A 16,489-nucleotide genomic window follows, 5' to 3' on the forward strand; every position below is an offset into this window, starting at 1 on the left:
TACTGACTGTCCTGATTGGGGAGGTGACCTCCAACAGGAGCCCACAGAATTCCTGCCACCAAGGCAGATAGATACCTTCCCCAGATACTGCTGATTCGGTAGCCGGGTAGGCAGGAGGACTCCCCAACCTCCATGGTTCAGTTCCACTTTGTGCCATGAAGTCAAGCCTCTGCTTCCTTTTGACCAGCGAACATCAGTGTATAGACTGGGAGGACGTCCCAGGAACTCTACATCTTCCCGATAGAGGTGGAGGCCGGAATAGAGCTGGGCCCGTCCCAGATTTTATACCTCTGGATTGTGAGATGCAAAATGAAGAGGTGGGAAGATCCCACTGGGGGAGAGTTGCTAGGACCTGCTGGGTGCCTCCACTCCTCTGCTTAGCTGGTGCTACAGTGGGTAGAGGAGGCAGGGACTGTGGATGTCCTGCAGGCCTTCTGGCTCCTGCTGTCAATGCCGCTGTACATCTTGTGTTTATATACAGTCCTTCAGCTCCATTCAAGCCAAACCTCAGCAAGGCAAGCAGAGCGCGGCTGGGGCCATGGCTTGGCCTGGGCCACCCTGAAATCTATTTTAGACATCTCAATGATACATTTCAGGGCCATGGGAGTGGGCGGTTTCTCTGCAGAGCCTTTTAATTTCTGACTGGCAGTCTCGCTCTGTGTGTCTCATGGTGCTGCTACTCCTGTGACTCGGGGTGTGGGCCCCAAGAACTCGCACCTTTGTGACTGTGATCAGCGACTCCCTGTGGAACTGCACAGTTGCCTGAGGGTTATCCGCTGGGTTCCTGCTGTTGGGTATAGTTTGGTGCGGGAGGCTTGAGTCAAGAGCTCCAGAGGTTTCCATGGGGAGCCAGCATTATAAACTGTGACCTCAGGCTGACTGGTAAGACATCAAATGCTCAGCACATTGCAAATGCGGACACAGTGGGTTGTGTGGCACACAGCACAATGCCCAGGACTTGGGTGAGGTTGAGGGTCATAACACAAACTTGGAGTGTGCAGTGTGCCGTATGTGTTCCCGTGGGTCAGTGCACATCTGCACCAGCGCACTCTCCAGTTTCCAGCACAGATGCACACGCCAAAGGTGCATTTACGTGTGTGTATATGTACGTACACAAGAGCTGGACCAGTTTAAGAGTGTGAAATATGACCACAGAGGAACGACTTCCCCCAAACAGACCCCCAGGCCGAGGCTGCAGGGTTCAGATGCCTGGCTCCTTTCCCAGACAAGCATTTTAAGTACTGGTTACCCTTCAGACTCTAAAGACACAGGCTTTCTTTGCCCTTGGTGACCCACTAAATAGGCCCTTCCCTTTGGGGAGAGCTGGCAGCCATCCAGACAGGAGGCCCTGCCTTCTCTCAACAGAGTCCCCAAGGTACCATGGGGCCTAGAATTGCAAGATCCCTACACTAGGGAGCTACTTCCTAGGAACCTGGTACCTGATTCTTCCCAGGCAGAAGGAAAAGGAAAACTCAAGAATGCTATACCTAATCACAATATTTACTAATTGTTTAGTGTCTAAGAGGCATTGTTTTTATGCCAAATACATTACTATTTCTCTGTCTCTGCAAATAAAGAAATGGAGACTTACCTAAAAAAAAAAAAAAAAAAAAAAAAGTAAGCCACCCAAAGCCAGGAAAGCAAGTACCAGAGTCAGAATTTGAACTTAACTTCTAGGATGTACTGCTTCCTGGATCCTCAGTCCTTTCCCCATTAAAAACAAAAACAAAAACAAACAACTCTGCTTAATTCAGAAGAATCTTGTCAAGCAGCTTGTAAGGGCAAACCAGCATGCACCTGAGGTTGAGGCTTTGGGCAGGCTTCCTAGCTTGAGATGTGGTGGCAAGAGCTCCCGGCTGGCTGGAGGAGAGCTGGTAAAGGAGAAGAAGAAACAGGTTGTGGGATTGTGGCTGATGGGAGTGATTATCCCGGGACTATAGGCTCTGGGGAACCATTTGAATGAATAAGAGCACACAGGGGTTGTCCCCAAAGGACCCCTCCCTAAAGTCCTGTGTATCCTCTGTCCTAGGTGAGGTTGCCAGTGAGATTTAGCTCTCCAGGACCTCCAGGTTCTGAATCTCCTGACTGGAAGGCCATGGATCTTTGTGGCCTTATCGAACGGGAGGCATGTAAGGATGCCTGTGTCCAGATGTTGCCTCTCTCATTATCTGCAGTTCTGATGAGACCTGAGGTGCAGTGTTCTGCCCTTAGCAGAGATTGGCCTTCTGCTGTCCTAGCCATGGGGCATGTGTACCCTGCTAAAAGACAGACCCACAGCCCCCAAAGCATGAGCCAGACCACCCACAGCACAGCCCCAGACATTAAGGCAGGTCAGAACTACACACTAGAATTTCTCTTCTCCTCTCCTCTCCTCTCCTCTCCTCTCCTCTCCTCTCCTCTCCTCTCCTCTCCTCTCCTCTCCTTTCCTCTGCTCTCCTCTCCCTCCCTCCTGCTCTCATATTTCAAGACCTCAGTCTCATGTAGCTCAGGCTGGCCATAGGTAGCTGAGTGTGAACATTGAACTTATCTTCTTCCTCTGTCTAGGCTTACAAGCATGCACTACATCCATGGAAGTTCTCAATTACGTCTAACTTTGAAGCAGGTATACACAGAGTGGAGGCCACATTTCAGCCTCCAAATTGTTTGACTCAAGAAACCATACCAAAGGAGTTAGAAAACTATTCAAAGGCATCAGAGGTGGGCATGGTTGTGTATATTCTGTAATCCCAGATGCTCAGGAAGTTTAGGCAGGGGGCTTGCAAGTTTAAAGCTAGCCTTGGTGTCTTAGTTAGGGTTACTGTTGCTGTGATGAAACACCGTGACCAAAGTAATTTGGGAAGGAAAGGTTTATTCTACTTACACTTCCACATCACTTGTTCATCATTGAAGGAAGTCAGGACAGGTATTCAAACAGGGCAGGAACCTGGAGGCAGGAGCTGATGCAGAGACCATGGAGGGGTGCTGCTTACTGGCTTGCTCCACATGTTTTTTTCAGCCTGCTTTCTTATAGAACCCAGGACCACCAGCCCAGGGGTGGCACCACCCACAGTGGGCTAGGCCCTCCCACATCAATCACTCATTAAGAAAATGTCCCACAGGGTTGCCTACAGCCTGATCTTATGGAAGCATTTCCTCAACTGAGGTTCGCTCCTCTCTGATGGCTTTAGCTCGTGTCAAGTTGACATAGAATTAGCCAGGACACTGGCAACTTAGATAGACCCTATATCAAAAAGAGTAAAAAGGGTACAGGGGTAGAGCACGTACCTAGCATGCACAAAACCTGGGCTGGTCTCCAGCACCCCCACCCCCACACACAGTGGAATCATATCCTTGGCATAGGGTAGAAGACACCCTATTCATACAGCTTTGTTTGAATGAGCTTAGGACAGGACTGGGAGTTCTCAGAGAAGATGGTCCTCCAGGGAGGGAAGGAAACAGGCCACCCTGGGGACTCAAGGCTTCATCATCTTTTTTTTTTCCCTTCTCTCAGTTGTTATAGGAGCCAGGGCATTTTGTCATGGAGCATTTTGTTTTGCCATGGAATCTAGCTGTCCCCATGATATCCCCATCTGTCCAAGAGTTCAGGGTTTGCCACAGGAGAGTAGGCACTTCCTTCCTGTCTTGATGATGACAGAGCATCCAGGAGTTGCTGCAGGACTCAATTCCTGGCTTTCCTATCAACATGTCCCTGCTTCAGCACTCTGGAAAGGGAGCAGCCACAGCAAAGACAGCATCTATGCCCCTTGGGGCTGGAGAATCAGGTGGCCATGCTATGGTGCTGCTCCCTCTGCCATGGTGGATGACTACAGACGTGAGAGATGTCCTTCTTCAGCTATGAAGGCTGGACCTGTGGTCCTTGATACTTCCTAGCCAGTGGGGTTTGCTTGCTTCTCAGCAGGCAGTGTGGAGAAGCTGCTGCGCTCCTGTTGCCACCATCAAAAGGACACGCTGAGCTTTTAAGGGCATCAGGGTCAAGTCTCCAGGTAAGGAGGCCCGCTTGGCACTGTAGGCCTTTCTAGTCCCTGAACCTAACCTGTAGTTTCAGGGCCACTCCAAGCCTAGCTGTAGAGTTTTGGGTCTTTGGAAGAAAGTACCCAACCTCAAGACGGTAACAAAGGTTATATAGTGTACAGAGGTCAGACACCTTCCTCCAAAGCCCTTTGAAGGACCACCTAACACACAGGAGTGTCTGAGACATTGGAGATCAGCAACAGTGGTAACCAGCACTTATTGAGCATCACTGTTTGCCAGCTATGAGGCATACTTTGTCCAGATAAACCCATCTCATCACCAGAATGAAATGTGATTCAAGGATTATGTACATGATCTTTAGCAATGTGGTTAGACTGTAGAGCTGGAGGAGCCCAAGGGCATCCTGCTTTGCCTCCTATGGTTGCTGGACCGTGGAGGTCAAGTGACAGGGGCCACAGGCTAGTGCTGCTTGCCAAAGATGAAGGAGGGCTCTGTAGTACTTGATAACCAGGATGACTCTACTGCTGTACTTCTATTGGCTGGTAACCCCATGCTCACAGAAGACTTAGATGTGTCAGAACTCACAAATGACTAATGAATGCCGAGCAACTTGCCCAAAGGCATGTGACCCATTCATGGTGAAGCTAAGCTTCAAAGCAGACTTGGTTCAGGCTCCCACATATAGCTACCAGGCTCTAATGCCTCTTCCATGACAAGTAGCAAGACTGTTCCTTGCCCTTGGTATATTCTAGAACTCATGGGCTCAGTCTTGCCATGGTTTTGGTGGTCCAGGTCTATAAAGATGAGTTCTCTCTGGCCCTCTACACACATCCTTCAGTGCCAACTATTTGCAAAGGGTCTTGCCTCCCAAGGTGATCACTGTCTAGTGTCGGAAGCTGACCCATGGAGGGGGATTCCAACAGTGTCATAGCTGGAGCAGGGTGGAACAGAACCCAGGAGCTACAGGAGCACTGCCAAGAGAGAGCTTCCCAGGGGGACCAGAGGGAAAGGGCCAAGAGGGCTTAGATGGCCAGAAAGCTGTTCTTGCCTTTCTGCCTGTGGACCCTTGACCTGTCTCTAAGTGCATCCTTAGATAATCCACTTATCTGCCAGAGTCTCAGCCTCCTTGTTGGTAAGACAGGGATCAGACTCCTCAGCTTCCAGATCGAGAGGACTTAGGGAGGGAACTGTATGGGAAAGGGCTGGTACAGAAGCTCCTGTGGCTGGGGCTGCCTACATCAGCCCCATCTGCAACTTAGGGTGCCCACTCCCTCCCTCTGGAAGTAGCTCCTGATTTCTAGATTAGATTCCCCATAATGTTGCATCATGAGAGTGGGCGTGGGAGATGTCAGCGCCATGAAAGGTCTGAGACTCATGATAATAGCTGTAATTAGTGTTATGCATGAGGCACTGTTCTAGGCACTGTTCTGACATTCATTAATTCAGCTACCAGGACAGCAGAATTAGGTACTAGTTTTGCTCTATTTTCCCAATGAGGACCTGTCAGGTGTGCCTCAAGCACTCGCCTCCAAAGTCACTACACCACATGGCCTCACCCACGGAGAAAGCTGGCCTTGTAATGTCCCACAAGCATGACAGAAACTGCCTAGAGCCTGTAAGATTTCGGTCTGGGAGCCTGGCTGGTCCCCTATACTTACCTGGGTGCCTGTTACCAGAATTGGGACAGTTGGTGAGGTCTGTTGCTAGTATATGTTCACACTATCTGCATGTGCTTCTCTACCCTGGATTCTGGTGGTCTAAAAGGGCCACCGTGCTTACTATAGGATTGACAGGTTTGTGCTAAGACTCTGGATCTCCTCTTGGCCTGGAGCCCTTTGTGTCTCTGGGACCCTGGCTGCCTGGGGTAATAGAAATGACACCAGCTTTGAAGGCCTACATAGGAGGTTTCAGATCAACTCAAAATGCTTACCTACTCTCTCCTGTCCATGATCTTCTTTGGACCCACTCTTCATCTGCAGGCTGAGACTAATATCCAGCATTATTATTGGGGGCCATTGTGAGGATTAAATTGAAGGAAATGCACAGCGTACCTGGCACCCACACCACAGGCAATCACGAAGTAGTTCTGTCCCCACCTCCCCTCCAGGCTTGCAGTTCTAACCACTGTAGCTCTTCAGACTCCAGTGGTGACCCGTCATCCCAAGAGACGCCATTCTTAGTGGCTCAGTCGTTGAACTTGCTTCAGGTCAGCTCAGGCTGGAGATGTGTACTAGGAAGCTCTCTGGAGCTAGCTTGAACAAAACAGGGGGTTTGTTGTAGGACACAGCATCTCCAGGACAGGGAGGACACCAAGAATCAGCCAGGTTCCCAGGAGACATGGAGCGGATGGCGCCAAGCATCTTGGCCTGCTCAGCAGATTGGCTCTCCCCTGATCTGCTCTACACATCGGATTCATTTCCTTTCCTACCACTGACTGGCTTCTTCTGTTCCCGGTCCACGTGGCAGCATGTGGAGGCCCACACTCTGTCCAAGAGAGCAGCTGGTTTACCCAGGGGAGGGGGAGGAGGCCCTGACTGACCTATCACAAGGAGAGGAAGTTGGCTTTTTAAGGTTTTCAAGGTCATAGGTCAGCCTGGTGGTTGTTTAAACTAGTATGAAAATAAAAATCTCAAAAACAGTATAAAAAAATATAGACTGTAGGGTGTGAAGGAGGAGTGCTAGAGGGCAGCCTTCTTGGTTCAAGGTCAGCATCCACTGTAACCCTTAGCCCAGGATCTAGCTCCAATCTAGATCAGGGTGAGAATTGGCAATGTCTTTATTTCTGGTCAGGTTGGGGACTCAGGCTTGATCTGCTGGTTTACCCTGGCCTGGTCTGCCCTTCTATTAGCCAATAATCTCTCCGGTGGTCTTTGTGGGCTCCTCCTGGGGCTGAGCCATGAGCTCTACCCTTGATTTGTTATCACACAGCTGGGAAGACATCTGTGGAGGAGTGGAGCCAGGACATCTTGGCTCCTTCCCTTTTCTCGTGGGAACAGGTGGATGGATTGGAGACTGACCTCGGATTTTCCATAAGCCTGGGGCTGGAGCCAAGGTGTTGGGGCTAGTATGAGTGGAACTAGCTTTGCCTTAGGGGATGGGGTGTCAAATGGCTAACAGGAAGAAAATTTCCCCAGAGGAGCCAGCCCTGCTTCTGAGCTGGGGGAGCCTAGCCCAAGCCAGGACAGGGGGTGGATTCCCACCATTTTCTCACACTCTGCAAGGATTGGCTTTCCCCTGCATCTGTGGCCCGCAATGATAATGTTTTCAGCCTCTCAACTCAACAATAGCCCAAGTCATTGCTTTTCTCCCTTGGGGTTATCGGAGAAAGGACGTAGACTGTAGTGACCAAACACATAGACACTGGGGTCAGAGCTGAGTTTAAACCCTTTTTCTACATTAACTAGAGTTGATCGTGTTGAGTCCCCAGGCATGTTAACTTCTCAGCTCTTGTTTCTTCGAGCCTACTGCTGGTCCACTCCAGCCCTCCCTTCTCTCTTGTATCCAGGCTGCCATCTCCCGAATGCCTCTGTCCCTGTGTGCTATCTCCTCATGTCCCGTGTCCATTGGGTGATTTGTTCCCCAGGTTCTGCGTGGGCAGGGGTCCCTCAAGTCCTTCCAGCCGCCACCCAGACGGCCAGACACGCATAAGTGAGACCGGCTAGTGCTCCCTGCCTTAGATACGCATCTGATTGAACAGCACCAGTATCTATCCATCTGGTAGTTCTTCCTTCTCAACTTTCTCCTCTCCTTACCAAAGTGACCCCTCATCCTCTCTGGCCCTCTCCCTTTGCTGTGCTCAGAGAAACCTGCACTGGCTTCTCTTGGTGGCCTCCACTCTCTGAGTCCACTGTCCATGAAGGTCCAGCCTTGTCAGTTCCTAGCATGTCCTAGTTTGTCCTAGCTTGTCCAGCTACTTGCTAGGACATGATGGAGTTTGCTTCCTTACCTCTGGCCAACTGCGTATCTGGCCTCAGTCTCCATCTAAACGAGCCTCGCCCAGCCACTCACCCAGAGTTCCCCGCTCCTACACTTCCTGTGCACATGAGTTCAAGGAATCAAAGCATATCCTTGCAATCAAAAGTGACTGGAAATCAGGAAAGCTGCACCCCCAAATCTCAAGAAGACCGATGTGCGGTGCTAGAGGCTCTCCGAAGCGGGCTAGGGCCAATCCGTTGTCCCTGTCCTAAGCACCACAGGCACCGGCATCTACGGGAAGCCGCCAGGTGCAGAGCAGTCTCAGGGAAGCATCCTTTCTCCTCCTGTCTCTGCCTCTCTGCAGGGCCAAAGGCAAGAGCACAGGTGGGCCGGTCGGAGCCTCTCCTGAAGGCATCTGGTCACCACTGCTCTTCCCTTGGCCGAGAGACAGAGGTGAGGAGAGCCCAGGGTGCTCAGGATTCCTGGCTTCCATAGCTGGGTCAGAGACTCTCCATTAAGAGTTCAGTATTGCCGGGCGGTGGTGGCGCACGCCTTTAATCCCAGCACTCGGGAGGCAGAGCCAGGCGGATCTCTGTGAGTTCGAGGCCAGCCTGGGCTACCAAGTGAGTTCCAGGAAAGGCGCAAAGCTACACAGAGAAACCCTGTCTCGAAAAACCAAAAAAAAAAAAAAAAAAAAAAAAGAGTTCAGTATTACCTCTGCCTCTTGCCCGCCCCAGGCCGACCCCAGACCTACCACTACTTAGAGTCACAAATATACTCATTTCTCCATTATCTGGGCTAATGTAAAAGTTGTTGCTTTTTTTAAAAAAATCCCTTCCCTCTGTCTTGAACTACCCTTCTTGATACTTTGGATTCAGCTTTCCTTTCCTGGTTTTCGGATACTTTTGTTTGTTTTGTTTTTGTTTGTTGTTTGTTTGTTTGTTTTGAGACAGAGTTTCACCAAGCAACTCTGGCTGGCTGGAACTCATCATGTAAACCAGGCCAGTCTCAAGCAGAGATCACTCTGCCTCCCAAATTCTGGGATTAAAGGCATGCACCACCATTGCCCAACTCTTTGACTACACTGAGTGTCTGTTTTGATTTCCTTGAATTCACGTGCAGAGGAAGTGAGGAAGCAGAAACTCCGGGGAAGTGGGTGGGTGAGGATCATTTGGATGGGGTTCGAGGCCAGAGGAGCAGGTTGCCAGGGCCGAGGGAGCCATGCTCCCAAACATCAAGGTAGAACACCTTTCAGAGGTACTCGTTCTCAGCCACGCTAGGTACTATGATCTGCTGTGGTTGGGGCTGGGGAGACCAGCACCCCCTTTATCAGCCTCTTACCTCCTCTTGTTCCCTGGTTCCCATATGTTCGGGGAATGCAGCTGACAGTAGCATCAGCTTGAGCCAGACATCACTGGAAAGGGAATCTCTCTCCACCCTCCCTGCATTGCCTCCTCCTTAAAGAAAAAAAAAAAAGCTGCATTATCTCAGGCAGCTCTGTATGTAGGAGAAATATGTCTGGAAGAAAAAAGCAGATGGAGTGGGGGAGGGTTGATGAGGTGGCAGAGCAACTGTCCCTTCTATTCCTCTGTGAAGGGAGGGAATCTCAGGGGAAGAGGGTAGTCCCAGAAAGAATGGAGGGGAGGCTTGGAAGGCTTGCCTGTCTGATGACTGACACCTGGGAGTGGTGTGGGTGGAGCCCAAGGACATCTGCTCCATGCACATCCATCGAGGGTACCTGACATCCTGCACTCCCTGTTGACCTGGAAGACAACACCTACCTGTCGGGGAAAGGGCAAGCGAGGCAAGGCTGCTGGCTTCCTTACTCTCTTCCCTTCTTACCCTGAGACCTAAAGGACTGACCTTCAGAGTGAAGGATGTGTGCCTCGGGGAGACTGGGCATCATGGAACTCTCCCTGAGCCCCACCACCCAGTCAGCAGGCTGCTTCCCTTTGCAGTGTTCCAAGTCAGGGTTTCTCGGAATGGAACTCAGATATGAAAGCCATGAACGAAGAGGTGAGGGCACCCTGGGCCACTCCCTGGTGAGGTCAAGACACCTTGACCTCCTGAGGTTGTGGACATTTACTTCAACTCAGAGGCAAGCCACAGTATCGCCATGTTACAGTCAGAGAGGTCTGAGGGGTGATGTGCAAACCCTTCATTTTGCAGATGAAGAAACTGAGGCCATGGCTTGCTTGGGCTCACCTGAGTTCCCTTGACTCCTGATCCAACGATCCCCATCTTCCCTATCCGGTTTAATCTGCTTGCCCCCTTTCTTACCCTGGTTGTATAGCTAGGATGTTCTACCTTGGCACACACAGCAGGTCCTTTAGATGAAGGTGTGGAATGCCCCCTGTCAGACAAACCAAGATTGTTAGAGTAGGGTGAGACCTCAGTGATCACCACCAATCCCTTGTTCAACAGGAGAGGGAACCGAGGTGCCCAAAAGTACAGTTAGCCTTAAGTCACCCAACCCATGAGTGGCAGGTCCAGCTCCAGATCCAGCTCTCTGACTTCTGTCCCTGTCATTCTGGGGAAGGGAGGACATGCTGCCTGTCACCTCAATAAATGGCTGCAGCTGGCCTGATGTGCACATTTTTAAAACGTATCTGTTGAGGTTTGGGGACTGGGTGATAAACACACTCCCTCCCTGTGGCTATTGAACCTCATAAATACACTTAAAAAATCACTCTACAGTTTCTCCTACCCACTGAGGTTCATATAATGTTCACCAGGACCTGGGATGTTGATAAAGGAACCTCTGCCGGCAACATTCCCAAGTGTAGGAAAATAATGTCACCCTGGAGCAGGACAGAGACCGCAACAACCTTGGATGGGCCGGTGTGAGTCCTGTTACAGACTATGGCCTCAAGTCCAAGAAATTGAGTTTCACATCCTCCCTCTACTGAGGTTTCCTGGGGACTAGAAAACTGCCTCAGTTTCCCTCTGCAGGAAAGCAAGGGTAGTGATGTCTGCAGATGTCCAAGCCCCTGTCTCAGAGTAGGCAGGGGAAATTCTGTGTTTTCAGCCTGGCTCACAGTCCCTTAGCCTCACCAACCACAACTGCCAGTACCCTGCTTTGCTCTCCTCATGATTTTTGCAGGTTCTGTGCTCAGGCGCACACGGGCCAGGCACTTTTAAGGGTGAAATGTGGTGTTCGCTAACAGGCATCTCAGAACCTTTAGGCTAGAGGGCTGTGTGCTAGGACAGTGACCCTTTGGCTTTCCTGGCTGCTCGGTCCTTACTCACTGCCCAGCCTGGCAATCCCCCAGCTCTCCTTGTCTATACCCAGCCCTCTAGAGCTAATCATAATTCCTCCATACTGGTTCACAGAGCACAGACTGGAGGAGAAGCAGAAGGCACAATGATTGGGGTTACAGGGGCTAGTCAGGGCTTCTCGGAGCAGGAAATGGGTCAGCCAGGGCCCTGTGGCTGGGCAGAAATTAGCCAGGGAAAGCAACAAGTGGCAATGAGTTCAAGTATCTATGGAAAGCAGCAGGTCACCAAGGCAAAAGAGGTACAACGTGAGGCTGGGTGGATAGAGAGGCAGGGTCTGGGATAAGCGAGGGCCTTAGAGGTTAGGATCAAGATTCTGAATTTTCCCCTAAGCCCAGTGGAAAGACAGGAAATGTTTGTTTGGTTTTTTGGTTTTGTTTTTCTGTTTGTTTGTTTTTATTGGTTTTTAGACACAGGGTTTCTCTGTGTAGCCCTGGCTGTCCTGGAACTCACTTTGTAGACCAGGCTGATCTCGAACTCTGAAATCCACCTGCCTCTGCCTCCTGAGTGCTGGGATTAAAGGCGTGCGCCACTGTACCTGCTCCATCCAGGAAAGGTTTTAAGAGGAGGAGTAACATCAGGTTTGTGTTTCGTGAAAGCCACTCAGGCCGCTGTTGAAGAGCCTAAGAGGGGAGGCAAGAGCGATAGATTCCTCCCTAGAAGACCGCAAGACTATCAGAACCATCCAGTGACAGCATGGTCCTCCAGAGAAGGGGCAGACAGTGCAGATGTGAGAGTTGGAGGGCCATGGACAGGCTCCAGGGAAGCTGAACAACCAGCCAGGGCCATTCTGGGGAAGGACAGGGCCTGTGGTCCTGGGGAGCTTGTCCGCTGACCCCACAGCAAGGCCTTCAGTGACAAGATGTGATCATGTCTGCTCTGGTTCATTGAAGTTTTCATATATATGTATTTTTTATTTTCACTTAAAAAATAAAACTGGCAAACTTTATTTTGCCTGTACATAGAAGTTTCTTATGTGTAAAGCATGTATGTCTGATTAAAAACTACAAAATTCTCAATTTTTCTAGTAATAATGCCATTTGTCAAAAAGTCAACTAATTTAAGCTGAACTTGGGGTCCACAAGATTCATACAAACTGGACTCAGGGAACAAGGAAGGTCAGTCACACTGTCTGAAGTGACAAGATGTGGCGAAGACCGTGGTAATGGCAACATCAGTGAGCGTGGCGGTGATGGTGATGGCATTAGAGACGGTGATGATGATGATGTAATGATGATGATGTGATGATGATGATGATGATGATGATGATGATGATGATGTGATGATGATGATGTGATGATGATGATGATGATGATGATGATGATGATGAGGTTTGGGTGCTGATGGGACCAGTGATGTGATGGTAGTAGGAAGTTAGGGAGGGGTGGAGGGAGGGCAAGATGGTTTTGGTGATGTTGATTGCAGTGGCATTTGGTGGTGTGAGGGCTACAGATGTCATGCCGTCTACAGTCTCGGGGAAGGCTAGTGTGGCGCTCTCAGAGTGAAGAGTAGTTGTGATGTGGATCATGGCCACCCCACATGTGCCCAAATAGATGAATTAGAGGTAGCCCCCAAAGAGCCTTAATTCACTTACATAGGCAACAAGTTTGACTGAGCCAAGACCGGGATAGAGATCACAGAAGTGTAGCATTGGTCCCTGAGGGGCTGGGAAGATGGATCGTTGGGTAAAGTGCTTGGAGTACAAACTTGATGACCTGTATATGGATCTCTAGAACCCACGTACAAGCCAGGCACAGCAGTGTAGGTATCTAATCCCTGGCCCTCTAAGAGGATTTGAGACAGTGACAGGAAAATCGCTGGAAGCTAGTGGGCCAGTCAGACTGGCATACGTAGTGCTCACCAATGGAGGCACCGTCTCAAGGTGGAAGGTAAGGCCCAACCCCAGAGGGTGTCCTCTGACCACCATAGTACATGTACTATGGCTCACACCCACCCATACTCAAACACACACACATCATACATATACACGATTGAGAAATAATAGTAATTGGCCCTGGACTTCGAGGAGGGTACTATTGCGCCCCCCATGTGACTCATGTTACATTTTGGTGTTCCATGTTGCTATGTTGACATTTACTCCACTCACAGTTTTTCATGAGCTCACCTGAGAGCTCCCACATGTTAAAGCACCCTTCTACACATCTGGCAACGCCTGTACCTGCCTCCTGACCCACCTCTGCTGGCATGACACAGGCGAGGCAGTAAATGGAGCCTTGCCAATCACAAGGACCGTGCACTTGGTCAACAGCGTTTCTCTGTGACCTTGAACAACTCCTCCTGGGTCCTCCGTTTACACATCTCCTCCAGGTAGAGGTCATCTGCTCTGTCCTTCCTAGTTGCTGCTGAGATGAGGGCACTTGTCATCAACAGAAGACACAGTTGTGTGGACACTGGGGGGGAGGGGGACCTCTGTGGGCACTGTGCATTCCTCATAGAGTCTACCAGCTGTCTGGTCAGCAGACTTGGCCACAAAGGAGCCCTTGTCTAGGAGTTCCCGTGGGGAACCATGCCACTAGTCACGGTGCCCACACTGGCCTTTATCTCTGGTGAGTCATGTAGGCGTGAGGTAGAACTGTTAGAAGTCTCTCGGATCTGCGTAAGGATTCGGCCCAGTTTAGGGCAGAAAGGTGGGTGACGTAAGACTAGCCTTGCCATCCTGACCTCCATATCCTTTCTCACCCCCACCCTGAGCAATGGCCCCTCTCCTCTTCAGCCCGACATAGCATGTTATCTCTCCTTTCCTCAGGACATAACATAACACAGAGTTGCCTGGGAACTGGCTGTGAAGCCAGTTTACCCGGACTTTAGATATTAGAACATTCTCACTGTGCTCTGGATACCTTTGCATAGTAGGCCCACGAATCCTCACAGTACTATAGCACATGGCTTACTATCCTCAGCATTCATAATCGAAGAGCAGGAAGTGGGGGCACATAGGGCTTGGGTCACTTGTCTGAATCTGCCACCATGAGTGGTAGGACCCCAGATACCTGTAGTCCTAACACAGGCTCCTGGCTGCCAAGAGGCCACAGAAACAGAGTGGGTCTGCTAATGGGACAGTTGTGGCACCTTAAGAACGTGGTAACCTGTGTCTCTATAGTGAGAGCTGGATCCGGCATCCTGGAAGGCAGACCTGGTCTGCATACTACAAAGTACCTACAAAATAGGTTGTGCTGTGTGAGCTCATAGCCCCAGAGATGTCTAGGTACCTCTGCCCTGTGGATTCTGTACCCTGATGGAACTGGTAGTGGCCTTCCAAAGCTCTTCTGGCCAATAGACATTAGGGTCAATTACAAGCCTGATTCTTGGCTTTTAAGAAGTTCTGCCGTTAATTTTAAAAATAACACTTTTCACAGGCTAAAAAAAAAAAGTGAGCTTAATCATATACTCTCGCTGTTTTTTAATGAATGCATTGTTTTAGGCTCTGTGAGAATGCAATGAAAGTTAAAAAAAAATTCAGATTGTGTCCCCATATTTTATAGGTTGCTCTTAAGAGTGGAGTCCAAGGCTTCCTGCATGTGGGCAGAAGAGGCCCACAGATGGGCCGTGGCATATAGGAGTAAAGCAAGAGTGCGTTTGTGAGGGCTGGTCGTGGGAGGCACACACTTCCATATTTCACTTCTGCTCCTTCTCTTGGCGTAGCAGCTAGAGATGATCAAATGCTGGAGGGAAGGAAGGAGGGCGCTGGGAAGACAGGGAGACGATGAAATGGCTGGATTCTTTTTTTTTTTTTTTTTTTTTCAAGATTTATTTTATTTTGTAGGTATAAGTGTTTTGTACGCATGTATGTATGTGTACCATGTATGTACCTGGTGGCTGAGGAAGCCAGAAAAGGAGGTTGGATCCCCTGGAACAGGACTTAAGTCTGGTTGTGAGCCACCACGTAGGTGTTGGGAATGGAAGATGGCTTTTCTGCAAGAGCAACAAGTGCTCCGAATTGCCGAGCCATCTTCCCAGCCCCTGAAGCCGAGTTCTTAGTTATCCATAGCCTCTCCTAAGATGAGACTCAACCACATCTTTCTGTCCTCTTGACCAGTGGAAGTGTTAGGCCCATTGCTATCAGCCACCCCCAGTCTGGTCCACTCTCAGTTCCCAACACTGAATCCCCAGCCAAGCTCAGTGCAGAAATGCAAAGCAAAGAAAGAAGGCCTGACCATAGAGAGCCCCAGACCTGATGGGAAGGAGAGGACCCAGGCACTCGGCTTCTGAGGGAGGGAGAGGCACAGTCACGGGGCGGCGGATGCAGCTGTGGCACACAGGAAGAGACACAGCCGTTGAATACCAACTCTGCTCAGGGCGTGGACATGGAATATTGCCCAAGAGCTGTCTGGGTGTACACTGGTCGCTGGAACTGGAAATGCCAGGAGGGTGCTGAGGACTGGAGCTGTGGAATTACAGATGGAGTTAGAGATGGATTCTTAGAGAAGTTCAAAACAAGGATGCATCAGCTGGAAGAAACAGCTACAGGGGTGTGCCACCTGGGGGGCAGAGGGGTGTGCCACCTGGGGTAGAGTGCCGTCGGTGACTAGGAGGGAGGACTGAGGACCTGAGATGTCTTACACCAGTATTTCTCAAGTTATTGGAAACCAGGTCAATTACTGACCTCTCCGTCCGAGCAGGTCTTAGCAGACCCCCTGAGTGCCCATGGTTAGCCCCAGCCCCACATCTCTCTTCACCTCACTCCCTGTGAGCCTAGCTTGCCAGCCAAGGAACAGAGCCTGCCTTAGCTGTGGACAGAGCCAAGAGAAGTCACCATGGTAACTCTCTGGCTGATGGGGACTTGGGTTGCCATGGAAACGTGTAGAAAATCAAAAAGTATTTCGGGGGACTGGTTGCAGCTGAGAAGAAGGGTGGTGGGGACCGTTTGTAGCAGTGGTACACTTCCAGGGTTCTGTTCTATGCCTCTTTGAGTTCCTTCCTGAAATAGTGAGAGAGCCAGAGCCCAGCCCAAGACTTCTGAGAAATAGTACTGATACTACCAGGAACACTCCCAGAGGGCATCCTCGGCGAAACGCATCTCCATTTCCCTGGTGAGTGCTTTGCCTAACCGTATCTTTCAGTGCTGGGTCTGCTCCTTGGCAACACCATGAAATCTACAAAATTCATGTGCCACTGTAGCCTGGTTCCGGCCTGAGACTCCTGGCTGGCCCAGCCGTCTCTCAGAGTCAGTCTCTTCTCTGACAGGACCTGCTTGTCAAAGGCCAGCCTGTCATAAGCTCAGCGTGGAGACTTGAGGGTCCCTTTGTCGCGAGCGTTGGGAGAGCCACACAGGCACTGGGTGTGCTCATGAACACTACTCTACAGA

At 50.4% G+C, this 16,489-nt stretch overlaps 1 protein-coding gene across 2 annotated transcripts in view; it reads left to right on the plus strand.

Moving 5' to 3' along the window:
* The window catches only part of Nav1 (neuron navigator 1), a 178,147-nt gene that overhangs the window by 28,923 nt on the left and 132,735 nt on the right, over positions 1-16,489 (plus strand). The gene's annotated exons all lie outside the window — the stretch shown is intronic.

Source organism: Peromyscus eremicus, chromosome 15, assembly GCF_949786415.1.
Source record: "Peromyscus eremicus chromosome 15, PerEre_H2_v1, whole genome shotgun sequence".
Lineage (NCBI taxonomy): Eukaryota > Metazoa > Chordata > Mammalia > Rodentia > Cricetidae > Peromyscus > Peromyscus eremicus.